Source organism: Phyllostomus discolor, chromosome 1 (assembly GCF_004126475.2).
Source record: "Phyllostomus discolor isolate MPI-MPIP mPhyDis1 chromosome 1, mPhyDis1.pri.v3, whole genome shotgun sequence".
Lineage (NCBI taxonomy): Eukaryota > Metazoa > Chordata > Mammalia > Chiroptera > Phyllostomidae > Phyllostomus > Phyllostomus discolor.
In genome coordinates, this window is record NC_040903.2 from 99,486,035 (window position 1) to 99,512,766 (window position 26,732).

The following is a 26,732-nucleotide window of genomic DNA, read 5'->3' on the forward strand; positions in this document are numbered from 1 at the left end:
GGACTGACCTTCAGCCCACCTTGGGAATACTGGATCCTTCTCCTTGGCTGCTGCCTCACAGCTGCCGGAGGGGCTAGATGTGGATCCTGGAAGTCTAGAAGAGTTAAATCCCGTTGACAGTGGGAAACAGGAGTCAGGAGGGAAGTGGGCCCATCTCTTCTTTCTCCTGCCCATGGAATGCTCTGTCCCATGGCCCGCCCTTGCAGCCCACTGTTGAATTCCAGACTGCCACACAAAACATCTGCCAACCAAACTGTTGTGTGTCTGTCGTTGGGATCTTTGTGAAAGAACTGTACACGCTTGACATTGTTTCACATCCCTATTTGCCTTTTTCCCTCACCCATGCTACCCTATCTATATCCTACTCCCAAAATAATGGACCAACGTCCTTGTCCTTGGCTCAGTCTTTGTTTTCCTGAGAATCCGCTCTAAGGCAGTGAACACCTGAGGACACAACAGGACTGTTTCAATACAGGAGGAAAACCTGTCTTCTAAAGATATGGCGAGGTGTGTTGTACTTTAAGACTTTAAAGGATAATGTTGGCTCTAGTGATTTTTCTTTTCCCATGCTGACTTTGGAATCTAATTTTCTCATAAACAGTGACTCCATTCTGTCAACTGATGGTCCCTGGCACCAATTCAGTGCCAACAAGGAACTCCAATTTGAAGTGTGGTAAAGAAGGAAACTTTATTCAGTGCAAAACAGCTGAATTGTGATATAGCACAGCTGTGAAAACAGCATGGCTGTGGAGTAGCTCAAGTGTGATACAGCACAGTTTTGCATGGATATGGAACAGCTCTGGGACCAGGCAGCCCCATAGCCAGGCCCCTTTCCGGCCAAACAGCTGTACTCTGCCCCATGCCAGCCTGCTTTATACTGTGTATGCTGCTGTGCTCCGCCCTACAACGGTCTGCTTTGCCCTACTGCACTGCTCTACTCCTCATAGGTCGGCTTCACATTGCTCTGGTGAGACATTTCTGGTGTTTCAGTTTAGTCAGGCAGGCTCATTCTTCATTTTTCTGTGGAAAGGATCGGTACGCTTCCCAAACCTGAGGGAAGCTGGACAGAAGTCCCCACCCTGGTCCCTGATTGGTCCATCCTCATACAAATGAGGATGCCAAATCCTTGCAGTTTGGCCCAAAAGGTTATGAGAATAAGAGTATTTACTTATATTGTCTCTTTGTTTTGCAGTTTCATATTTAAATCTTGAATATATGTGGAAATTACTTTAGAAAAGGTATGATATGGGATCTAAAAGTTATTGAATATCCTCTTCTTATATCTTAAAATTTTTAATATTTATATACTGAATTACAGTGAAATTTATTTTGGAGTAAGATATTATTTAAGGATACAATTTTTCACTGAAACAATGAGCCAGGTAACCAATGTCTAGAAAGTAATTCATGTTTTGCCAAGTATTCAGAATGTCACTTTATCATCATATCAGATCCTTACATATATCTTGGCCTCCCCAGGGCTGGGCTGCACTATAAGGGTCTATCTGCCTGTCTGGGGCTGGTGTCCTTCCCTTTTTATTTTAGTGTTATGAGCTGTGTGCTTCCACTTCTCTTTCAGGATTGTCCTGGGTAATTATGTGCATATGTTTTCTCAGAATTTCAGAATATTTTCCTAGCTTTAAAATTCCCATTTAAGTTTAGATTCATCAGGTATAGCTGAAATATTGAATACTGAGTCATTTGTTTAGTAAAATGACAAATCATCCCATTTAGTCCAGTTTTCACTTATATATTTTTGTTTCTTAAAATTGTAGAGGCTTGAAAAAGTATGGAAAATTGTTAAAACAGTGAGAATTATCCACTAATTCTTTTACTTAGAAATAATAACTTTAAATTTTTAACTGTTTCCTTTTAGCCTTCTCTCAGGTGTTTATTATTTTTTAAAATTTTATCAATATTACATTTATATACCTTTTTAATTCTACGTTTTTATAAAAGATTACATTTAGATTTTTTATTGTTTATATAATTTTTTATTTGTTGCTTTAAATCCTTCAGTTTACATCATTTTTTTATTTGCTCAAAACCAGGACATTTCATTGTATATATCAGATTCTGTGTGTATACAACAAGAGTATTATTCAGTCATCTATTTCTCATGGTGAATCCATAAGTATAGGTACTCTTATATGTTTATATATATAAAAATGAAGTGTACAAAGCATCCGTTTTTAAGATTACAGAGGTAAAATAGAACTGATACCATTTATTTTGGTGTGTTCTTATCGAAACTTTGAACTAGGCAAGAGAATAATCAACTGATTTTTAGAGAGAGGAAAAAAAAACCAGATTGGTATGGGAAGATTTCCACATTATCATTGTCCCTTAGTCAGATGGGTAGTGGTATTAGCTTGAACCATATAAAACTGCCATTTTTCTAGTTCAAAATGACCAAATATTGCAGTTTTATATAGTTCAATATAGTATACTCAAGTCCATCATTCCTATATTAGCTAAGAACATGTTTGAATCACAAGAAATTGAATATATAAGATGATACCACAAATTCTCCATTAGATGTCCACTTATTTTCTTTTCCAGGAATCATGGTGATTTGTAATTAGCATTTCTTTCAATATTCTGTGTGAAGGGTAAACTTATTACTCTGGTTAGTGGAGGTAATTGTACTTCAAGCCTTGGTTTTTCAAACAAAAATAATCAGAAAGTATGCTTTTTGACCTTGGTCTCATTCAAGAAGTGGCAGTAGATCTTCAGGTGGTTACTCAGCAAATTGACTGATTGCTTTTTTGTAATATATGAAATTAGTGACAAATAATGTTGAATAGTATACAGTGTGATTTATATTTTTTCTATGTGAAATAATTGAGAGGAGCAGTGATTTTTTTCCTAGCAACCCTAGGTCAGTGCATTTTAGGTGAGTGTTTATGTGAGGAAGGACCAAGGATAGATGTTTTATAGGTCTTTTCACCCTATCAGTGTGAGGCAATGTTTTTAAAGTGTGTAAACTCTTCTCTGGAATATATCTCCCTAGAGAATAACCAGGCTTAGTAGTTGAACATTGCTAACTGGGGCCAGAGTCAAAGATTTCTTACCCTTTGGAAAATAATCCCCAGAGTCCATCAGTCTCTGTGGGAATGCAGTGATTAAGCAATAACATCTGCCTGGCAGTTAATGGTCATCTGCAGAAATATAGTCCACCATAAATTCAAGGATCTTTATGTCAGTCGGTTATTTATTAAAGGCAAACACCCAGCCAGACAACATCAACACTAGCCTGTTAGGCAATAATTTTAAATGAAATTGCATATTTCCCATCACACATACTTTCAGAGGACTTCTACATTCATGATTTTGTTTATTCCTTACATCAATCTTAGGAAGAGAGAAAGGTCCATTGGGGTAGCTGGTGGGTGTGTGTCGATGATTGGCCACAGCCATCAGTGCATCACTAGTAAGCAGGAAGACTCAGAATAGGATGTTTTCCTACTCTTGGTCTGCTGTGTTTTCCACTAGGTCACATATTTTCCCAAGATGTTATTATATGTTGCATTGTACTCTATCTTTCCAGTCATGCAAAGAGCAGTGGTTTTTTTCCTAGCAGTCATGAGTTATGTGTGGGATTAATGACCATCATTGTAACTTTGCCCATGCGTGTGTAGTCCATTACAGTATAATTTTTAAACAGTGAAGAAAGCAGTTAAAATGAATACTGCTTCCTTTTGGTGGCCAAAAAAAACCAGATTCTTATAATTCTACTTTTCTCATTTTTCATACCCATAAAAGAAAATTCAAGTGAAAGCAAAATCAATTTACTAATGAAATGTGATTGCTCTCTTTAAGACTTCAAAATAAAAAGTAGAGCTATGTGTGTCGCTCAAGCATAACCTTGAAGATTGCTATTGACCTTTTAAACTCTGCATTATCGCCCAGTGATGGCAAGTAGCAAAAAAAAAAAAAAAAAAAAAATGTAAATACATACACTGAGGCATGTTTTTTAGCTGTTGACAAAAATCCAGTGGCAAATTTATATTCTGAACATTATTGTGGGAGTGTGTATGTACACTTATATAATCTCCAGAATTATCTTACACCTCCTCATCCGCCTTCTACATAAACAGTAGTCGTTTTTCTTCTTCTATGAGGTTACTTTAGAGACTCAGTCTTGAAGAAGCATAATTCTACTCTCTCCTCTGTTATTAACCAGCTCTGTGTACTTTAAGAAGTCACTTAATTTTTTAACCCTCTATTTGCCATTAGATGATATATGAATTTCTTTTCAGCATCTAGATTTTATGTGGTTTTAGCTTTTTATAATTTGTATTTATTAATTGATTTGGCACACACTATATGCCAGCAGGCAGTGTGCCAGATGTTAGCCAAACAACATAGTTCATACCTTTAGGGAGCTCACACTCTATAGGGGTAAGAGGGAAATTCCTCAAATAATTACTCAATTACAGTTGTTGCAGTAGAGTTTATAATAGAGATCGTGCTCATGTGAGTATTTGAGGGTGCATGCCAGGGAAGTGGTCTGCATTTCACTCACACGTAGCTAACATGGAGTGCTCTCCGTAATGCACTGCACTTCTGCATGTTCTCTGTATTTCTTCTTTGGCTGATTTTAATGACTTCTTAACTGGTTTTCCTTTTTGCTCTCACCCACTTCAATCCAAATCCACATTATTGCTAGAACTACCTATTTAAAACAAATCAGATCACATCTATCTCTTGCTTCCAAGACCTACATTCAAGGATATTTCTTTTCTCTACCATACCATTCAAAGCTTTTAATGACCTAGTGTATAAATTCTCCTGTAGCTTCATCTCTTCTACTTCCCAAGAACTATCAATCAGGGATATGGAGCTAGACAACTGTAATAGAATCAGAGGAAAATCTGGGGGTTGAGCTAGAGTTTGGAAGTCATTCATTCTAATTTACTTTTTGAAGACACAATGGACAAACTCTCCAAGAACAGTGGCATCCTAGGGAACAACGATAGTTAAGTGATTGGAAAAGACAGTTGTCAAGACTGGAGGAACAAAAGCAAGTGTAGCATCACAAAAGCCAGAAAAAAATGGAATTTGAGAAATGGCTGGACCATGGAGAGGGCCAAGTATACTAGATTTGGAGATGTGGAGATTATTTGAATCATAACTGCAGATATGTAATGATACTTTACACTGTTTCCAAAAGAACAGTCTTCTGAGTAACACTCATTAAGAAAATATGAAAAGAATATTACTTGGGAAAAATAATTACCTCTGGGATTAGAGGAGAAACCTCTCTTTCTTGAATTAGTATTCACTTTCAGATGTATTAGTATAAATTGTGGTGACTCAATTGCTTAAGTCCTTGGCTTTTTACCATCACATACAGTCATTGTAGATTTGTTGTATCTCCTTTGAGTTTTCCATTAGAGAACAAAAGGGGGGAAATATAGGTACATTTGTTTTCTGCTTTAGATTCCCAAAGTAGAATGTAAATGAATGAAGACTTCTGTGATTGAATCTGTGATTGATTAACATGTTTGCTACATCCACAGTTGATTGGAATGACTATTCTTGTGTTAGGTTAGGTTCTAACAGACTTTAGTTTTTAAAGATTTAACTATTAGTAGTAGAAATAATAGACCCCACTCATGATTAAAGGCTAATAGAATATATAAGGGCAGACTGATCATATGACATTTGTTCTCCTTGATGTTGCTATCAAGCAAAACTTTATCTCTCCTAGTGAAGCTAGAGAATTACCTTGATGGGTCATAGGAACAATTTTGTGATGTCAGGATGGTTTAGGTTTTAGATACTTTTATATAGAAAGACAGGATAGCCAGACTCTCTTGGTTTAAACTTGGCTCCCTTATTTTTTAAGAGTGAGATCTTGGTCAAGTTATTTAGCCTTTCATTTCTTTTTATATAAAAAGGAATAACAATATTATCTATCTTATGTAGTGTTTGTTTATGTATGTGTGTATATGAATATGTATATATTTATAAATATGAAGCTGAGAATAGCTCCTGGAACATACTGATATTATATATTATCATAGTTTAGCAATTTTCCAGAAACACAGATTCTCTTTACTTTGCAAATTTACCAATCATGGGACTTCAGGTCAGTGACAACATTACAACAGCAAATTTGTCCTTAAAAATAGGAAACAAGTCTATGTCTTGGAAGACAGAAGTTCAGGGACATTTATAGTATCAGGTGCTATTTCCTAGGTATAATTATATATGATATTCATTCCTAATATGAAACAATGTAATTTCCATGAGCATAGATTAATAATCTCACTGATCTTTTTTAAAAAGAATTTTGTGGACTTCCGGCAAGATGGAGGAATAGGTGGATGCACCGTATCTCCTCGTACAACCAAGATTAGAAAACCAATAATTTACAACAATAATTTACTATCAGAATAACACCCAGATCCGGCAGAGGATTTATCTGAATGGAAGTCAGGCAACCAAGAAGTTGAAGTAGACGCGTTCATCTGGACTGGTAGGAGAAGACGAGCCGGGCGGGCGTGGGGCTGGCTCAAGTCGGCAGCGCGCAGAGGTTGGGGGAAGGTTTGGCGCGAAATCGGCGCAAAAGCCATCCGGCGTGCAAGAAGGCAGCGGTGATCCCTGAGTACGCAAGCTGTGGCTGGCAGACCCAGAGGGGTAGCGATTGTGGACCAGGGCAGAACTCGCGGCCCAGAAGCCCAGACAAGGGTCTGAGTCCAGGGGAACGGAACTACCGCCATTGTTTTCTCCCACCCCGCTCCCGCTCCCGCTCCCACCCCGCCCCAAATATAACGTCACAATCTAGCGACTGGGGTGCCCCGCCCAGGTGAGCACCTAAGGCTCCGCCCCCCACCATAACAAGAGCAACCAGACCGGAAAAAAAAAAGGAGAGACAGGGGGGAAAAAAACCATGTTTTCAACAGAGCAGATCAGTCCCCCAGGACTCATCCTTTTGAGCGACCAAGAATTAGCCAATCTATCAGATGCGCAGTTCAAAACACTGGTGATCAGAAAGCTCACAGAACTGGTTGATTTTGGACAAAATTTAGATGAAAGAATGCAGATTACCATAAAACAAATGCAGGAAGACACGTGGAGGAGAGCCAATAGTGAAAGGAAGGAATATGAGTCTCAAAACAATACAGTGGACCAGAAGGAAGATAGAATCAACCAAGCAGGAAAGCAGGATGAAATAAGAATTCAAAAAATTGAGGAAAAGATTAAGAGCATCCAAGACACCTTTAAACGTTCCAATATCCGAATTATAGGGGTACCAGAACCGGAAGGGGAAAAGCAACAGATTGAGCACGTATTTGAACAAATAATAAAGGAGAACTTCCCCAATCTGGCAAAGGGAACAGTCTTCCAAGAAATCCAAGAAGCTCAGAGAGCCCCAAAGAAGTTGGACTCAAGAAGAAACACACCAAGGCACATCATAATTACATTAGCCAAGGTAAAAATGAAGGAGAGAATCCTAGAAGCAGCAAGAGACAAGGGGACAGTAACCTACAAAGGAGTTCCCATCAGACTGTCAGCTGATTTCTCCAAAGAGACCTTACAGGCAAGAAGGGGCTGGAAAGGAATATTCCAAGTCATGAAAGACAAGGACCTACATCCCAGATTGCTCTATCCAGCAAAGCTCTCATTTAGAATGGAAGGGCAGATAAAGTGCTTCTCAGATAAGGTCAAGTTAAAGGACTTCATCATCACCAAGCCCTTATTTTATGAAATGCTAAAGGGACTTATCTAAGAAAAGAAGATAAAGAAAAGACATGTATAGTAAAAGGACAGCAAACTCACAAATATTAACAACCACACCTAAAGCAAAACCAAAAGAAACTAAGTAAACAATTAGAACAGGAACAGAACCACAGAAATGGAGGGTTAGCAGCAGGGGGGTGGGAGGAGGAGAGAGGGGGAAAAGGTATAGAGAATAAGTAGCATAGAATGTAGGTTGAAAACAGATAGGGGGAGGGCAAGAATAGTACGGGAAATGTAGAAACTAAAGAACTCATAAGTATGATACATGGACATGAACTAAAGGGGGAAATGTGGGTGGGAGGGGGGTACAGGGTGGAGGGGAGAGAAGGGGGGAAATGGGACAACTGTAATAGCATAATCAATAAAATATATTAAAAAAAAAAAAAAAAAAAAAAAAAAAGAATTTTGTAATGAGTTTATTTGAACCCAATTGAGAACAGTTGCTGGGAAGCAAAATCTCAGTGGATTTAGAAAATGCTGTGGAAAATTTGGCACTTATTTTATACATCTGAATCAAAAGGCAAGGTGTAAGGGGGGTCACATTAAATTTGTTGGTGATAGATTAGCTAGGCAAGAAAAATCAAAGCCAGGAAATCTCCGGGATTGGATAAAAAGTAAAGGAAATTGACACATACTTACATAGGAGGGCCTAGGATAGTTAACTGTCCACAATTAATAGTGATGTGGGGATTTGTGGTCTCTGCTCTGGTGCAGTGGGTGTGCCCTGAGGGGTCTGGGGGTGGGGGAAAGGAAATTATCCTGGCATTCCAAGGTCCAAAAAGACAAGAGACAGACTTGGTTAAGGTAAAGATTGACCTTTGTCAGGGTGGATACCAGCCTAGGACATGACTACCTGCCTTCAGTTTCTAACTGACCTGCTTTCACTTAGAAAGTTTTAATTTCACACCATCCTATGCAGTTACTTTCAGTATCCAAGTTTGTAAGGCCACATGCAGGCCTCGCCCGAGCTTGTCAGGTTTAGAATATGGCCCCTTTTTCTCCACCCTTCCCCTTTTTGGTCATAAATCAATCCAAAGGATGAATTGATGCTCAACCTTTGGTTGGATAAGCCTTCCCACAGTGCTAGGAAGGCTCATTTCTAGGAAGTATGAGTCAGCATTTGTCTTGCTGAGCTGTGGACCACTGGGAATTTGCTAGACCGTAACTTTCAATGGAAGTGAAGGCTGAATTTTTCTCAAAAGTAAAAAGAGGTAAATGGGAGGCAGTCAGGTCCTATGGGACTTCATTAAGAGAAACACGGGACCACTTTTAACCTATAAGCTGTCATGATCCAAGTTTTTGTAGTCTGTCTCACTTCTCTTTATTTGGCATCTAGTACAACATTTACTCATAGTGTGAGGGTGCACCATATACCTCTTCAGTTTTTATAGTCTGCCCGTGAGATGAGTTTCATTTCCTATGGCCTGTCTGCTTTCCACTGGGAGCACTCAAGTGCTGTTATTAATCTGATTCTGGCCAGTTGTGCAATTGGAAGCTGTAACCTTAAGGTTTAATCAGGGCCAAGGCTGTAAGAACACAATGCCGTAAATTACAATTACCGTCCAAAATTCCAGAGGCCAGGAGGACAGTAAGTTTCATAAGCAAATCCCCCGAGCCTCAGCAGCAGTTATAGAAGGCCATGTTTTCATAGCCACTTCAGCCTTTCTCTGAATTAATATAGTTAGTAGTCCTTGCCGGGTTAGGGGGTAATAAGCACATTCCTGTAATTGAATTCTAGCATTTATGCATGGAATTCCTTTCTCAATATTCTTTTTGTACTAACTTTCTACAGTAGAAAGTTTCTACTAACTTTCTAGTTTGGTTCTTTTTACTCATTCAGAAATAGCCAACTTTTTAAGACAAACTACTTTCTTTTAACTTCTCCTAAAATTATATATACCCTCTTTTCCTTCCTTTTGCAATAGCATTTCTTCTAAATGCTAAGAGAAACCATAAAAGGAGTATTATTGATAATACAAAAGTTATACACCTTTAGCAATTATTAACAGTTGGGCTATATACACAGTTTAAAAAGCCCAAAGAACAAGTGTAACTATTATTATGATGTTTAGTATTAGCAGACAGGTAAAGACAATCAAGCTAATCAAGTTCAACATCAACTTGTAGGTATGCTGGCCTTATCAGTATCTTGGGATAGCTGTCTGTCTCTGATATTAGCAGCTTCTCGTCCTGGAGAAGTCCTTTGATGTCTGCTGTAGGTGGAGGCAAATGTCAGAGACAGGGGCAGATGTCCATCCTTGGTTGGCATCTGGTAAGGTTCCTTCCAAAGATGTTAGCTAGTCTTTAATTGATGGATTTTCCAGTGGACAAAATCTTCCGTCATAAGTCGTGGTCTTTGAAGTCTTTGTCTCCTGGGAGCATACTTGTGAAATGAATGGCACTAATTTATCAGTCCCTATAGTTGGTTAATAAGTTCTTGATAATAATGCAGAATATCTCCTTTTAATAAAGTTGGTTCGTATGCCCCTTCATTCAGATGAATGGGGCAGCTGGTGACTGTTTCATACGGAGAAAGGCTATGTTTACCAAAAGAAGTAGGTTTCAGGTTGAGGAGTACTACAAGGAGAGCTTTTGGCCAAAGGAGATTAAAAGCTTCTGAAAATTTACCTGATTGTGTTTTAATTGTACTATTTGTATGTTCTACCAATACCACTGGGCTGATAGGCACAATGAAAATACTGTAAAATAGGCCAAATCTTACAAATGGATTGCATTATTTGTCTAGTAAAATGAGTCATTGTAACTCAGAGGGAATTCCCCAAATGGGAATTAAGTTTTCCCAATAATAATTTGCCTATCATGAAGGCTGTTGCTCTCCTGCATGGGAATGCCTCAACCAGGTGGGAAAAAATATCAAATTATAACTAATATATATTTGTATTCTTGGGATGGTGGCATTTGGATAAAACCCAATTACCATACTGCCAGTAGAGCTCAAGGAAGTGGGAAATGTCCTTGGGCCCCATGGAATGATTTTCCAGGGCTTGTTTAATTGGAAGATAGAACATCTGCTCTACACTTTATGAGCTACAGTGGGAGGTTTTCGGTATTGTTTGCTTCATGAAATCATCTTTTTATGACCCCAATGTGTTAGCTCGTATACATGTTGAAGTATAAGTAATCGAGTCCCTATAGGTAAGATTGGTTTCTGACTGGGATCATATCTCTGTCTGGGTCAAAGACTCCCCCTGTTTGTTGTCATATCCTCTTTTCTTCTTCTGCAGCTGTCCATTGGAACTGTAAAAGAAAGTATTTTATTAACTTAATGGGAAGCAAGGAGCATTCTCAGGTCTGGATAATATGGCTGTTTAATGCTGCCTGTCTAGCTGCAACATAAGCTAAATGATTTTCTTTTGCTTCCATGGCGGAAGCTTTAGAATGTCTTGGAATTTTGTTAGATGCCAATTGTTTCAATTTCCATATGATATCTAATAATTCAGCAACTTATTTTTCATTCTTTATGGGCTGCCCTGAGGAAAGCTAAGAAGCCTTGCTGCTTCCACAACATGCTGGGGTTGTGAGCTACACCAAGGGAAGAGCCACTGACTGATGTATTTTTAAACAGAAATGGCAAGTATTCCTTGCCTTTATTTCAGTGTATTGCTTTTCGAGACCATTTTTTATTTTCATCTTTCCAAAGACTTTCCCAGGTCTTAAACACTCTTGCTTTTGGCTGTCTCATACAATATCACATCAAACATTAAAATACACCCATATCCATACTAATTTTAAATTATTTTAAAAATTGATTTCTGTTAAGTTGTAATTGAATAATTGATATTATATTTTTACACATTGAAATATTTACCAATTTTAATTTTGCAGGGTTTTGGGGTTCTGTTGTTTGTACTTTGGAATCCTGAGATCGCAAACATTTTCCTTGTCTCATGAAAATTCATCAGCCCTAGGCTATCCTTATCCATTTAATAGATAAAATGGATAAATAAATTCCAAATAAAGTGATCTTAGAGAAACCAAGGGGGCTCAGTTAGATAGCAGACCAACTTCAGCGATGTTGGGCAATGACTTCACCCCTTCATGCTGTGTCAGTCAGGTACAAATCCTAGTTCTCTCTAGTGCAGGGGTGTCAGACTCGTTTGCACTGAGGGCCACATCAGCTTGGCAGTTGCCTTCAAAGGACTGAAATAATTTTAGGACTGTATAAATATAACTACTCCTTAAATGTTAAGGAGTTGAAATTACATTTGGCTCTTTGAAGGCAGTTGCCAGGCTGATGTGGCCCCCGGTAAAAATGTGTTTGACACCCCTGCTCTAGAGAAACACAGCTTTGCCCAAAGAAATGAAAGGCAGCAGTGTTGTGTATATTAGGAGAATCCACGTGGACCCTGAGACATGGCAGGGTCAGGCTAGGTTAGATGAACGTACTGATAATCCTGGATATACAAAGCCTGGTAGAAAACATTTAGCTTGGGTTTTGCATGGCCCTACCATACCATACTGAGATGGTGGAAACATTGGGTGAACTGGGAGATTAAAGATTCTCATTTATTTTAAGTTAAATTAATATTAAAGTAGAGAAACAAAGGTTTATTATTGTGGCAACTTAGCAACTTTTCTTTTTTGAAAATGACTTTAAGGAGGAGCAAAATACTAGTGAATTTCTTAGCCATTTTGGCCACTCATTCATTTATATTACCAGTTCCACTCACTCAAAAACCTAAACGTACACCTAAAATGAGCAGTTTTTCTGTAGCTAAGAGTTTTAGCTTAACAACCTTTCTTTTAATTAAGCATAATGCATGGCTTCTGTCATCAAAATTTGATTGGAAATACACTGTCAAAAATCCTTCAACGACGGGAGCAAAATAAGATTAACAAGCAGAGAACTGTCGTGAGGAGCACTGGCTGCAGTCCTTCCTCTCCCACCACCTGGCGGCTCCCTTCCAGCAGGCCATGGTGCGTGCCTCCACCAGGTCTCCTTAGCTGTTGGAGAAGCCGACATGCAGTATGTCAAGGGTACTTTACATTTCCAAAATTACAATAATTATAAAGTTATAATAACTTTACATTTCCAAAATTACTACAATAATTATAAATTATAATAAAAAACAAATATTTATTAAGCACCTGCCCTGGGGGTAGGGTGATATAATAGCAAGTGGCTACTGTGGGTTTCCTGTAGAGGTAACATTTACACTGAGGTGTCAAGTGTAACAAGTCAGCCCAGTCAAGAGCAGGAGCATGAGTCAGGTCAGAAAATGAGCACAGGTGGGTGCCCGACTGACCACATTCAGATTCAAGCTCCACCACTTACCAGCTGTGATGCCTTAGGACAGTTTCCTTCACCTTTCTGAGTCTTGCTCCCTCTTCTGTAAAACAGGCTCGGTGGTAATACTTACCTCACAGAGATGGCAGGCTTAAGTGAGTTAAGACATGTAAAGTGCTTCTACCTAGTTAGCATTCAGTGAGTGTTACCTTTTCTTTTTTTCCAGGCTCAGAGAGGAGGCAGGTTCCAGAAACAGAGAATAGGTCTGTGTTCCTGGAAAATGGGAGGAAATGATGATGGAAAGGGAGGCTGGGCCAGACTGTGTAGAGCTTTATCAACTAGAGTGAAAAGCTTAGACTTAGTTCTCACTAAAATGAAAGTAGCTGGGAGGTTTTAAGTAGGGCAGTGACATTTTCCAACTCACATTTTTAAAAGGTCACAATTGGCTGCAGTGGAAGGTGTACGGGGGGCAGTGGTCCTGCTATTGGGTGATCCTGGTGTGGCCTGGAGCAATAGTGGTGAAAGTAGTGTGCCGAACAGATCCCGAAATATTTTGAGCACTTGGAATCATGTGGAAGAGATCCCTGAAGGAGAGAGTGAAATAAGGTACTGGGAAGGTCTGGCCACAAATCACCGTCACCGCTCTGCCCCCTCTCTCTCCTGTTCCATTTTTCTATGTGCATAATGGTCCATTTTACTTGTCAGAACATCGAACTTCCCTTCCAACCTGTTTCTGCTCTGTTCAGGCAGAATTGGTACCCTCTTCTCTCAGTAACCCTCATAATAAAAAATCAGTGTCTAATCCTGCTGATTCTCACTCTCTCATGTCTTTAAAGTCCTGAAATTTCTTCTGTCATCACCCTACTCCAGACTCATCTTCTCTAAATCATTACAATAACTTTCCCATTGAAGTCTCTGCCTTAAACCTCTCCTCTCTCTGATCCATAATAGAGTGTGAAATAATACATTACGTTTGTGTACTACTCTAATTTTAAAAGGGGAGTGCTTTCATGTCACTATTTAATTTGGTTCTCATGAAAAGCTTTACTTTCCCTCTTCTGGTGAGGAGGTAGCAGTGAAGGGCTATGACACGCCCAAATCACACAGCTAGTTAGTGGTGGAGCAGAGATGTGACCCAGGGCCTTTAGTTCCAAAACCGGTGTTCCTTCTGTTATATGGTAAGCAATTCTGTCTTTTCCAACATCACTGTTAATCCACCTAAAATGCAGTCTTTTGCTTGTCACTATTTAAAGCCTGATATGGCCTAAGAAAGAAATCCATTCTAGCAGGGAAGGCTTTCCCCCTCTGTCCCTGCCTTTAATGGGGCCTAGCTCAATGTAAAGTGTCCCATTATGTTCTCACTTCCATGCATTGTTCACACCTTCCTTCCAATCAGAGGTGCCCTCATTTTCCCACTCTACCTTCTACCTGAACCATCCTGAGTCTATCTGGTACCTAATTGGTTTCCCAGCATCCTTCAGGAAGCTTCTCCTAGCCACCCCTCCCAATGAGCTCCCTCTCCATCCTGTGTTCCACAGAAATCTAGAGAGTGGAAGTCTGAGCAGTCCTGTCTTTGACACCTAAAACTATGGCACCTGGATAAGTCATGAAACTTTTCTGATTCACATTTTCCTATATTTAATATAGAAATTATGAATATTACCACAGAGCCATGTAAGGATAAAATCTAATGAGCTAATGTGAAAATGCTGCATCTTTAAATGTTAGTTACTACTGCCACTAGTAACTTATAGCATAGTTATATGACCTTCTTGGAACCTCTTTTATATTGAGCCATTATGTCATTTCCTCACAAACTATTCCGTGTCCCCTTAGTTAAAATGTACACTCCTTTGATGGAGGAGCTTGGTTCAACTTCTTTATGTGACCCAAAAGCCCCTGATAGTGTCATAGGGATTTCTGTTGAATAAATAAATAGTATTTTGAGGATGTAGAGGTAAAATAAATGCCAGTTGATTCTTCGGGAAAAAATTAAGACAATTAGCTCTTATATCCTGGAGTTTAAATACCTGTTATGCTCGATAAGGTAAAAAGGGCAGGAAGATGAAGTAAGAGATGTGATGAAGAAAAGTGCAAGAAAGGTTAGAGACCTCAAAAGTACTTTTGGAAATTGAGTCAGTGTTTCTCTTGCTCTTGAGAGAAAACTGTGTATCCCCATTCAGGTAGGACAGGAAAAAAGTTTGAGAACAGCTGCCAAGTGTTTCTAACTGGAAACATTTCATTGTGAGGTAAGTAATTACTGTATCCTTACTTTATCAAAGCTTGATTCTAGGTCACGGCCAGGGGAAAATTGGAGAGCTTATTTCAAAGAATCAAGTTTGCCTTGCTGCTGATTCTCGTAGTTTTGTACTTGCTGTGTTGAGAAACAGTGGTGTCCACCCCCACTCTCCAGTTGTTGAGAACATAGTGGTGCAAAGGTGAAACTTAAGAAAGATGTGTTCTGTATGTGCATGGTGTCAGAGACAGTGTAAATAAATAGTCAGTTTACATTATCTCCCCTTCTTGGCCGTTGGACCCAGACAGCCTCCCACCTTGAGTCAACAAGCCTTTAATAAGCTCAGGTATTGTGGCAGGTCCTCTGTGAAAAGGAATAAACAGGAAAAGTGAGTATCCAGTGGACTGTAATTGTGAAAAGTAAACACGCACATGGCCTTTGTCACTCAGCCGGTCCCCTCGCTGTGATAGCACTGGGCACTGTTCTGACATGATGCCAGAAAAAACATGCATAAAACTCCTGCTAACAACTGAGTATCAACTGGTTTACAGTCTCCAAAAGAATTTTTCTCCCTTTCCCCCAGTTATTCACCTCTGCCCACAGTGATAATAACTGACTGTTAATTGGATTTTGATTTATTTGTTGTTCCTAAAATTATAATGGTACAATGCTTTTCCCACTGACTTTTCTTCCTGTTGTTCTTTGCTGTGTTTCAAATCAGATAGAAATATCTCTCATTTCTACAATGAACAAAAATAAGACGTACCATTTAGATGTGATCCAACAGAGATGATGACATATGAAATGCGTTGGAGAAAGTTCCCATTAAAAAAATTTAATGAGAGAGAGTTTTAATGGGAAGAGAGTTTTGACTGCCGGCCCAGATGGAGGTGTAGATATACATACTTTTCCTCCTCGCACAACCAAAAGGACAACAACTTTAAAAACAAAAAAGAACCAGAACTGCCAGAAAATCAAAATGTATACAAGTCTGACAACCAAGGAGTTAAAGAAGAAACATTCCTTCAGACTAGTAGGATGGGAAGAGACAGGCAGCTGGGCAGAGAGGATGTGCGGCAAGGCAGCGACTGGCAGACTGGAGGTCCACATCTGTGTGCAGATAAACCAGGAGGAGCAACTGGGGAGCAAGACAGACCATACAGCCCAGGGTTCCAATGCAGGGAAATAAAGCCTTAAAGCCTCTTCCTGAAAAAACCTATGGGGGTTGAGGTAGTAGGAGAAACTCCCAGCCTCACAGGAGAGTTAGTTGGCAAGACCCCCAGGGTCCGAGAACATACACAAACCCACCCTGCTGGGAATCAGCACTAGAAGGGCCCCATTTGCTTGTGGGTAGCAGAAGAGGTGACTGAAAGCCAGCCAAGAGCAGAGCAAGCAGCATTGTTCCCTCTTGGATCTTTACCCCACATACAGTACCACAATGCAGCCACGTGAGTCACCCCATCCTGTACCAAATGCTCCACCCCTTACTACATAACGGGCATGCTGAGACAAAAAAAATGGCCCAAATGAAAGAACAGACCAAAACTCCAGAAAAAAATACAACTAAATGATGAAGAGATAGCCAAACTATCAGATGCACAGTTCAAAACACTGGTAATCAAGATGTTCGCAGAAATGGTTGAGTATGGTCAAAATAGAGGAAAAAGTGAAGGCTATAAAAAATGAAATAAAGAAATATCTACAGGGAACCAACAGTGAAGGGAAAGAAATCAGGACTCAAATCAATGATTTGGAGCAGAAGGAAGAAATAAACATTCAACCAAAACAGAATGAAGAAAGAATTCAAAAGAAGGAGAAGAGGCTTAGGAACCTTCAGGACTTTAAACATTCCAACATCTGAATCATAGGGGTACCAGAAGAAGAAGAGGAAAAGCAAGAAATTGAAAACTTACTTGAAAAAATAATGAAGGAAAACTTCCAGAGTCTGGCCAACAAACTAGACTTCTAGAAAGTCCAGGAAGCCCAGAGACTCACAAAGAAATTGGACCCAAGGAGGAACACACCAAGGTACATCAAAATTAAGTTACCCAAGATTGAACATAAGGAGAGAATCTTAAAAGCAGCAAGAGAAAAGGAGAGAGTTATGTACAAAGGAGTGCCCATAAGACTAACAGCTGATTTCTCAAAAGGAATCTTATAGGCAAGAAGGGGCTGGAAAGAAGTATTCCAAGTCATAAAAGGCAAGGACCTAAATCTAAGATTACTTTACCCAGCAAAACTATTATTTAGAATGAAAGGGCAGATAAAGTGCTTTCCAGACAAGGTCAAGTTAAAGTAGTTTATCATCACCACGCCCTTATTATATGAAATGTTAAAGGGACTTGTCTAAGAAAAGATAAAAACAATGAACCGTAAAATGATAGCAAACTCACAGTTATTAACAGCTGAAACTAAAACAAACAAACAAAAACAAAAACTAAGCAAACAACTAGAATAGGAACAGAACCCCAGAAATGGAGATCACATGGAGGGTAATCAGCAAGTAGAAGGGGAACAGAGAAAGGAGGAAAAGGTACAGAGAATAAGAAGCATAAATGGTAGGTACAAAACAGACAGGGGGAGGTTAAGAACAGTATAGTAAATGGAGAAGCCAAAGAACTTATATGTACAACCCATGGACATGAACCAAGGCGGGGGGGAATGCTGGTGGGAGGAGGGGTGCAGGATGGAGGGGAATAAAAGGGAGAAAGAAAATAGGACAACTACAATAGCATAATAAAAAATATACTTTAAAAAATTACTGAAGAATATGAGTTTGGAAGGGGAAGAGGACTCATTTACTGACTTTTTATTGAGCACATACTATGTCACTTGCACCAGATATACAGTAGATGAATCTGAGACATGCTGTCTGCCCTCAGTGACTTTCTGTTTTGGGGGAAGAAGAGAGACAAAAACATGATACAAATAATAATAATTATAGTAATAATCACAGATAACGGTTTTTTAGCCATTACACTGTTCTAACAAATTACATATATTAACTCATTTCATCCTAACAACAGCTCTATAAATTAGGTAATGTTATCCCAAATTTGTAAATGAAGAAACAAACACATGTGGTTTTAGTTACTTACACATTGTCATGCATAATAATAATATGAAGAGACAGGGTTTGAACCTGAATACAAGGCTTAGAATCTGGATTCTTACCTTCTACCCTATAATTACAAAACATAAAAAGGGCCCTGCAGTAAAAAAAATCAAAGTGCTGAGTTAGAGAGTACTAACAAGAAAGGATAATGATTTTCTAGATTCCACTTTAGTGACTGGATTATTTGGTTTTGCTTATATTTGCACTAGACTGGTAGTGTTTAATTCAATTTAACATTTTTTATTAACTCTAAGAATTTTTTCATTGTGGTTCATTGATAGAAACACTAATATGATTCCTTTTAATGCAGAATAACAGAATCAAGATGGACTAAAAATATTGGAATGGAATGTAGTAGATAATAAAGTGAAAAAAAATAAATAGGTTTCTGTTGGGCATACTTAGGTATAGTCCAGGTTCTAGGCAGAAAGTTTGGAAATCACATTAGTAGTCAGAGGTCTTCATACTGTTCTTCAAAATTTAAAAACTGAACTACTGTGTGATTTAGCAATTCTTCTGGGCACTTATCTAAAAGAATTGAAAGCAGGGTCTCAAGAAAATATTTGTACACGAATGTTCATAGCATTATACAAAATAACCAAGAAGTATAAACAACCCACTTGTCCAGTCATGAATGAATGGATAAACAAAATGTGGTATATACATAGAAGAGGATATTATTCATCTTGAAAAGGAAGGAAATCCTGACAAAAGCTGCAACATGGGTGAACCTGGAGGACATAGGGCAAGTGAAATAATATAGCTGCAAAAAGTCAAATATTGTGTGATTCTACTTATATGAAGTATCTGTTCAAATTCATAGAAAGAAAAGGGAGAATGGTGGTTCCCAGGGCCTGGGTGATAAGGGAAAAGGAAAGTTGTTTATTGGCTGTAAAATTTAAGCTTTCCAAGATGAAAATGTTCTGAAGAAATGCTTCACAATGTGAATATACTTAACACTACTGAACAATACTCTTAAAATCGTTAACACAGTAAATTTTCCATTACATGTTTTTTTAATCACATTTTTTTCATAAAGGTCTTTACATAAAATAATTTTGCCTATGTTTAACTTGCTTTTCAGTGTCTTAAATAGCCATAAAATTGGAACATTTTTTTCTTCCTTCATAATGTTCTAAACGGATTGCTCTTTACTTTCCATTCTGTCCATAGAGGGATATTTTGTTTGAGAGAGAAATTTACTGCATATTTTCGATAGGGGAGCAAACCCAGAGTCAGTCTGGATCACCTTGTAGTTCATGCATAGCCCACAGATGTCTTGTCTTTTTATGTTTCTCTCAGTGAAAGGCACTGTTATTCCTGTTATCAGTGTTGGGGGCCTTGGATTCTCCAAGACAGAAATCCAGGGATTTCTCAGGCAAACCCAGAGGAATTTCCAGACAGATTTTACTAAGCTTATGCTTGAGCACAAGGGAGGCAGCAGAGAGGAAGGGAAGGTCCTCTGGACATGTTCAGGGCCTGGCTCTGCTTGGCTGCTTTCATAAGCTGAGGACAAAGAGGGCTTGCACAAAAAGGCAGGCTTTTGGCAAAAAGTAGACTTGTGGATTTGTCCATGTCAGGGTAGGAAAAGCAAGCAGTTAGTAGGGAGGTAAAATTCTGAATTTTTTTTCTTGGAGCAGGGAGTGAAGGAGTGATGACATTTTTTGCAGTCAGCCAGTCCAACATCCCACTTGGTCTTACCTTGGCTTCTTGGCCACCTGGCTTTTTTTTTTTTTTTTCCATTCCCAAGTCCAAATCTCTATACTGTCTCATTTCCACTGAAGGCAAAGAATGACCTAATGCTCATCACACAGGAAACCTGGAATATTACAGCTGCTTAAATTGTAGAATTCCTTATGTTAGGTGAAGTGAATACCCTAGTACTGCCTGTTCAATTATAAAAGGAAAGAGAATGTGAAGAATATAGTGTCATGCTGTGCTTGTTTTCTCATTATATCAGAAGAGGCAGTAAGAACACTAATACCAGTGTGCAAATACATCTTTGTAGATATTCTGTTACAGAATATCCATCTGTACAGAATATCTACAAAGAGCAGATTGCATGTTAGGTTCTTGATTTACTCTGCTTACTGGTTGGTGCTCTCTGTGAGGGGATTCTAGAAGATGTGATTGTATTAGCTTGTTACGTAGCCCTGAAGTCCTGTATCAAATACCTTCTCCTGTAGGAGGCCTTTCCTAATAATAATAATGATACTTTTTAACTTCCAAATAGACAACCCCCCAAAATACATAATTCTTACCTCTTGTGACCTATCTTGAACTACTCTGTACCTTTCTGAGGGGAATATTCTATTAATTATATATTATAAACATATAATTTATAAATTTATATTTGTATAATTATATTCTATATAATTTTCTTGCCCCTCACCCCATTATATAAACTTCTGTAGGACAGGTCTATCCTGCCCTTAGTCTTGGTATTGTCTGAAGCACTTTGTACCAGCAAAGAAAATACTTAGTAAACATTTGTTGAATCAAAAACTGTTTACATATTTATTAAATTAACAGTTGTGGTTGTTCTCAGTCACATGAGAGATATGCAGATCAACTCATCACTATATCCTGTTGCCTAACCTATGTAGGCAGATTGCAACTACTTTAATTTCTTGTTGACTATTCAGGGAGTTTTCTTTTTTTCAAATTTTTTTTATTGTTCAGTTACAGTTGTCCCCATTTTTCCTCCATTACTCTCCCCTGCCCTGCCCATCCCCCTCTCCCTCATTCTATTTGTGTTGAATGGAAGTCAAACCTACTGCGTTTTCTGGCACATTGAGAGTTGTTTACAGCTGCTTTTTTATTGGTGTTATTGTTCAATGGGACCTGTCTAAGGAGTGTGCTGTACACTAAGCAGTTTACACTAAGCATTCATTTATTCATTGGCTTGCCCATCAGATGACTCATTCACCACTTGCACCTATTAAGTAAATGTGGATGTCTGCGAGCTTGAAATACCTTTGATCTCAGTAGGGTATAAGGTTCAGCACCAACTAACAACCTGGTCTCTTAAACGTACACACAAGGAGCTATGAAATATAAATTTTTAAAAATGTGTGAAGGGAGACCCTGCTCTTATAACTCTAGGGAAATTGCAAACATTCTACAGAGGTAGAAAGAATACACTCATCATCATGACTTATTCTGTAGAGACATTTTTTCTAAGGTGAACCACACTGTGTAACAAAATTTAGGTATAAAATTAATTTTCAGTGCTATCAGGAAACAGATTTTAATTTAGTTGACCTAAGAGTGTATAGGTCATATATCTTCCAAAAGTATCACATGTAGGAATGCCACTTACTACTCACAGGCAGAAGAGGTTTCCTTATCTTTCACATAGTGTAGTTTTATGTTCTTTTCATAAAAATTATTTATGTAAAGTATATAGTTTGATGTTTATTAATGCCTTTTTTGCCAATGAAAATTGTTTCACTATAGGAAACACTAAGGTGAAGTTTTCTTGTCTTTACTAAGAAAGTTTCAAATGAAACAGTTAGTGTATTAGTAATCTTTCTGGGAGGCCAACCTGTTGCTACAGAACACGTGAACATCTTATTAAAAGTTGTTTATTTCATCTGGGTGAGGTAATGATACTGTTATCTGATTATTAAACTTCACAGAAGCACATACTTTCATCACTTCTAAAGATTTCCAAGCAACATTATTAGTTTCATTAAAATATCACTTGTTTTTTTACCAAAATAATACCAAAAAGGGCAAAAGTAAAAAATGAAAACTACTCAGTGACCCATTACTATTCACATTTTTTCTGAATATTCTTTTAGAAATATCTACACAGAAATGTAATGCATTTTACATAAAAGAAATATACTATACTGTTACTAACTTTAGCATTTAAATAATGTCATTAACATCTATGTCAGCAAATATTAATCTATATACCACTGTTGTAACTTATTATAGGATTCCTTTATGTTTTGTAATTTACTCACTTCCCTCTTGATGAACATTTAGGTTCTTTTTAGTTTAAGAATATTATCCATTCACATTTCAGTGGCCAGAAAGGTTAATATTACTCTGAGTGAATAGTGTACATCCCAGAAATATTATATCATCAATTTAAAATTTAGACAGTTTATTAACTGACTCTTTTATGAATGTAGCTTTTATTATTGAGGTATGCCCCCTATACTCCCACTTTGCTGAGTGTTTTAACCATAGATTGGTGCTGTACTATATTAAATGCTTTTTCAGCATCTATTGATATAGTCATGTGATTTTTCACTCCTTTCGTTTATGTGATGTATGACATTTATTGATTTGTGAATATTGTACCATGTTTGCATCCCTGGGATGAATCCCACTTGATCATGGTGTATGATCTTTTTAATGTATTGCTGGATGCAGTTTCCCAGTATATTGTTGAGGATTTTAGTATCTATATTCATCAGTGGTATTGGCCTATAGTTTTCTTTCTTTCTTGTATCTTTTATCTGGTTTTGGAATTAGGATAATGCTGACCTCATAAAAAGAGTTCAGGAGTCCTCCCTTCTTGGATTTTTTGGAATAGTTTGAGCAGCATAGGGGCTAGCTCTGCCCTACGTGTTTTGTAAAATTTTCCTGTGGTGCCATCTGGCCCAGAGCTTCTGTATGCCAGGAGTTTTTTTTATTACTGCTTCAGTGTCACTAGCTGTTATTGGTCTATTCAGGCTTTCTGCTTCTTCCTGATTCAGTTTTGGAAGGCTGTCTGTTTCTAGAAATTTGTCCATTTAGCCCTGGTTTTCAAATTTCTTAGCATATAGTTCTTCATAGTAATTTCTTAACAATCCTTTGTATTCTGTGGTATCAGAAATACAGTTGTAATTTCTCCACTGTCATTTCTGATTTTCTTTATTTGGGTCCTCTCTGTTTTTTTCTTGATGAGTCTGGTTAAAGACTTGTCAATTTTGTTTATCTTTTCAAAGAACCAGCTCCTGGATTTATTGATCCTTTGAATTGTTCTTTTAGTCTCTGTGTCATTTAATTCTGCTCTGATCTTGGTTATTTCCTTCCTTCTACTTGCTCTGGGCTTTGTTTGTTGTTGTACCTCCATTTCTTGTAGGTTAGATTGTTTACTTGAAATGTTTCTTTTTTTAGATATTGCTATGAACTTCCCTCTCAGGACTTCCTTCACTGTTTACCATAGGTATTGGGTTGTTGTAAGTTCATTTTCATTTGTTTCCAGAAACTCTTTGATTTCTTTCTTGATCTTGTCATAAACCCATTCATTGTGTAATAACATATTATTAAGTTGCTATGAATTTGACTGTTTTTGAGTTTTTTCTTTAGATTGGTTTCTACTTTGAAGCCATTGTGATCTGAGAAAATGCTTGATATGGTTTCAACTTTCTTGAATTTGTTGAGGCTTGTTTTGTGTCCTGTCATGTGGTCTGTCTTTGAGAATGCTCCATGTGCCTTTAAATAGAATGTATATTTTGCTTTGGGGGGGGGGGGAATGTTCTGTTAAGTCCATTTGACCTAGAGTGTTGATCAGTGCCAAAATATCGTTCTTGATTCTTTGTTTGGAAGATCTGTCCATTGTTGACAGTGAGATGTTAAAATCCCCTACTGTAAGTGTGTTACTGTCTATATCTTTCTTGAAGTCCTCCAAGATTTTCATTATATATTTGGGTGTTCCTATGTTGGGTGTATATATGTTTACAATGTTTATATCTTGATGAATTCTTCCCTTCAGTATTATGAAGTGACCTTCTCTGACTCTTTTTATGGCTTTTGTTTCCAAATCTACTTGATATAAGTTTTGCTACCCCAACTTTTTTCTTTCCTGTTCATTTGCTTGGAATATTTTGTTCCAGCCCTTCACTTTCAGTCTGTGTAGATCCTGTGTTCTGAGGTGGGTCTCTTGTAGGCAGCATATGTGCACATCAAGTTTTCTTTATCCATTTGGATACCCTATGTCTTTTGATTGGAGCATTTAATACATTTACATTTAAGGTTATTATTGATAGGTACTTACTCATTGCCATTTTTCCCCTTTGTACCTGTGTTTCTCTCTGTCACTCTTTTTCTTCTTCTTCTTAAAGCAGTCCCTTTAGCATGACTTACAATGTTGGTTTGGCAGGGGTGTGATCTTTTAGCCTTTTTTTGTCTGCGAAACTCCTTATTTCACCTTCCATTTTAATTGATAGCCTTGCTGGGTAGAGTAGTCTTGGTTACAGGCCTCTGCTTTCCATTACTTGGAATATTTCTTGCCATTTTTTCTGGCTTGTGGTGTTTCTGTTGAGAAGTCATCTGCTAGCTTTATCAGCGCCCCCTTGTATGTTACTGTCTGTTTCTACCTTGCTGTATTTAAGATTCTCTTTTTGTCTTTGAATTTTGCCATTTTTATTATGATGTTTCTTGAAGTGGGCCTCATTGGATTCCTCTTGTTTGAGACCCTCTGTACTTCCTAGACTTGTGTGACTTTTTCTGTCATCATTCTAGTAATAGATAAGGGAAGTTGTCTATCATTACTTTTCCAAACATGTTTTCCGTCCCTTGCTCCTCTTCTTCTTCTTCTTGTATTTCTGTGATATGGATATTTATTATGTTTCATGTTGTCCTGCAGCTCCCTTAACCCCTCTTTGTTCTTTTTGAGTCTTTTTTCATTTATTTGCTCTGATTAGAAATTTTTTTCTACCTTGTCCTCCAGCTCATTGATCTGATCCTCTGCTTCATCTAACCTGCTTTTAATTCCATCTGCTGTGTTCTTCAATTCAGAAATTGTATTCTTCATTCCTTCCTGGCTGTTGTTGATAGTTTGATGGTTTCTATGTCCTTTCTAATGCTGGTGTGGTTCACAATAAGTTCCTTGAAGCTTCCCTTGGGTTCTTTGAAGTTTTCACTGAACTTCTTGAACATCCTTACAACCATTATTTTCAACTTGGTGTCTGATAGTTTGGTTGCCTTGATTTCATTAACAGTCTTTCTGGGGATTCTTTCTTCTTTTGACTGGGAGTTGTTTCTTTGTCTCCCCATTTTAGATGACTCTTCTTGTTTTTTTCCTGCTTGTTATATTTATCTGCTTTGATTCATTGTCTTTTTGGTGTGATCTTCTGTGGTAGGAGACCTGTGGGACTCAGTGGTATAATCTCCTCAATCCCTGAACTTGATCCTCTTTTGCTGCCCTTTATGTGGTTGTAATTGGGTTTCGGTTGTTGGGTTGTTTTTTGGTGGGTTCTTCCCTCTGCCTGACTGACAGAAAATCACTCTGCACTCCACATCTTGTATGCTGTTGTACAGGGTGCTTCACTTCCTGCTCTCTGGAGCCACTAGCTCAGCCAGAGATGAGAGCCAAGGGTCCTCCTCTGACTTTCCCTTTTTGCTCCAAAGTGGCTTTTTCTAAAAATCAGATGCCTAGCTCTTCCCGCTGGTGGGGTCCATGTGGGCTGATGGTCCTGGAGATTCCTTTGGCCTGCCCACCCTGCTCTCCTCCTACAACCAGATCTGCTAGGAGTGCACATGGTGACCTCTGACACTGCCAACTCTAGGCTGGGAGGCTCCAGGCCATGCCCTGGGTGGCATTCACCCCAAGGACACTTCCCACAGTTCCCACCTGTGGTCATGGCCTGAAACCCCTTATTAGGAGCAGTTACTGGAGCCCAGAAGGAGCTGGTTCACAGCTGCATGTGCTGATCTATTCAATTTTCTTGAAACTAGCTTTCTGGCTCTGGTAAAAGTGATACCTCAGACGGGGGTTGAGGGGAATCACCTGAGCAACCTACCACCTTCTGGTTCTGCTTCCAGCGCTGGGAGTCTGAGGGGTACAGCCAGCAGCAGAGGGGAAGTATTTGTGTCCCTGTGCTCACACAGGCCTCCCAATTCCCAGGTCACTGCTACCTTCAATCACATCCTGGTGGTGTGTGCAAAAATTTTTTATTTTTTAAAAATTTATTTTTTTATTTACCACCCAAATGATTGGTAATACAGTGTCAAACATCTGGATATTTGAAAAATATCTAAATAATTTGTGTGAATTTTTTCAATTTCCCCAGAATATTGATTATTATATAGACATGGTTGGGTAATTGTTCATGTAGTATTCTAGACCTTTAATTTAGGAAGTTTTATCTTCCGTTGGTGCTTTTGAGGAGAAAAGACTGACTCATCACTTGGATTAATAAGTGGCACTATTCATAAAATCTGCAATATGAGGAGGGAAATGAAAACGGACATGCTTAATATAAATTGAATACGTGGACACACCAATATAAGTAGGTTGTAAAAAAGAAAACATTGCCTAAGGTGGAGCTAGGTGCATAAACACTTCTATAAATTTTTGTTTTTCTGTTGCCTCACCTCAATTCCGAGAAACATTGGGAACTTTATTATTAAATGTTATCTTTCTTAAAAATCTTCCA

At 38.3% G+C, this 26,732-nt stretch overlaps 1 protein-coding gene across 9 annotated transcripts in view; it reads left to right on the plus strand.

Annotated features, from left to right (window-relative positions):
* The window catches only part of FAM13A (family with sequence similarity 13 member A), a 275,554-nt gene that overhangs the window by 59,288 nt on the left and 189,534 nt on the right, over window positions 1–26,732 (plus strand). The window contains exon 1 of one of the 9 annotated variants that reach the window (XM_036026567.1): window positions 949–967. The exons of the other annotated variants lie outside the window; for them this stretch is intronic. The gene's annotated coding sequence lies outside the window, so the exon portion shown is untranslated. Of the gene's footprint in view, window positions 1–948; window positions 968–26,732 lie in introns of those variants that run through there. 9 annotated transcript variants of the gene reach the window in all.